The sequence below is a fragment of the Lactuca virosa genome, chromosome 2 (genome assembly GCF_052849685.1).
Source record: "Lactuca virosa cultivar CGN04683 chromosome 2, Lactuca_virosa_CGN04683_v6, whole genome shotgun sequence".
Classification (NCBI taxonomy): Eukaryota; Viridiplantae; Streptophyta; class Magnoliopsida; order Asterales; family Asteraceae; genus Lactuca; species Lactuca virosa.
The window spans coordinates 98,698,386-98,700,086 of NC_136427.1; positions in this window are offsets into that span (position 1 = coordinate 98,698,386).

Sequence of the window (1,701 nt, forward strand, 5' to 3'; positions counted from 1 at the left end):
GCTGGCTAATATCCATTATCTCTGACAGAGATAGCAGATTTACCTCACGGTTTTGGCAATCACTACAAAAGTCCTTGGGAATCAGACTTGACATGAGTACAGCCTACCAACCACAAACCGATGGGCGGAGTGAGGGAACTAATAAATGTTGGAATATATGTTGAGAGCTTGTGTGATAGACTTCGGTAGAACTTGGGACACCCAGTTACCACTCATCGAGTTCTCATACAATAACCGTTATCACACTGGCATTAAGGTTGCTCCACTTCATCGAGGAACCGGTAGAGATCATGGACAGGGAGGTCAAAAGGACGAAACAAAGTCGGATACCCATAGTGAAGGTCCGTTGGAATGCCAAGCGAGGGCCTGAATTCACTTCGAAACGAGAAGATCAAATGAACAGAAGTACTCACATCTTTTCCCTAGCTCATGAGTATCCACTCTAGAACAAATTTCAGGACGAAATTCCCTCTAACGGGGGGATAATGTGACAACTGGTAGTTCTGGGTCAATCAAAGTCAACAAGTCAGCAGAAGTCCAACAAGTCAACGAAAGTCAACTAATTAAGACATAAATTTGTGGTTTATACTTTGCTTTTACAGTTCTCGGTTTAGGACCGAAAACACTATGATCTTGCTTTTAGAGTTCTCGGTTTAGGACCAAAAACATTATGATCTCGGTGGCACTTGGACCGAAATCACCATGTGATTTCAGTGGGCTTAATGATATTTCCGGTTGAATAAAAAAATCCTACTTTTGGATTAGCAACATTAATTTCGATAATTCCAACATATATTATTTTAGTATAAATAATATTTTGAACACATTGTGCTATTATCTTTATTGATAATACTTCTTTTATAATGATTTGAATTTTCATAATTCAAATTAGGTAATTAGACATTAGTTTTACCATTTTTTTTTATAAAACACTCATCTTTTTATAAAAACTCTTAGTTTTTTATAAAAGATAAAAGAGTTGACTTTGGGTGCATGGAAAGCCCCAAAGTGAGTCAAATCCTACTCTAATTTCCCAACATAACTAATACCCAACATACACCCAAGTATTATACAACATCTAACCAAGCAAACATCCCATCACCCCACCCCACCCCACCCCACCACCCTCCTTTCCCGCTCCCCCATAAATTTCGTCCACCCCCCCCCCCCTCCCCCTCTCATTTCAACATCTTCATCTTCTTCATTCTCTCAATTTCTCTCAAGAACACTCCATTTTTCTCAAGGTTAATTCTCCACAAATTGGTTCTTCAAATTTTGGTAAGCTTTCCTCCATAGATCTAGTGTTTTTACATACATTTATACTAGTTTTGTTACATTTACACACATTTATATGTGTTATTATGCATAGGTTAATACCATCTTCAAGTGTTCTTCAACCATCTTCAAGTGTTCTAAGCTTGAGGATCTTCATCTTCATCCCTTTATCCACTAAGAAATCCACTCAAGGTGAGTTCATACCCCTTCGTTTTCAAGTTTTTCCAAGTTTTAGGGGGGGGGGGGGGGAATACAAGTAAACAAATCCTATTTGGATGATCTAAAGGCTTTGCAAACTAAAAATACAAGTTATGTCACTAAAACATATCTAAGCTTAAAAATCAGCTTTTTACAGAAAAGTTGTGGTCTGTTCACGGACTGTTTTGCCTTGCTTAAACTTAATATATTTCAAAACTGTTCAATATG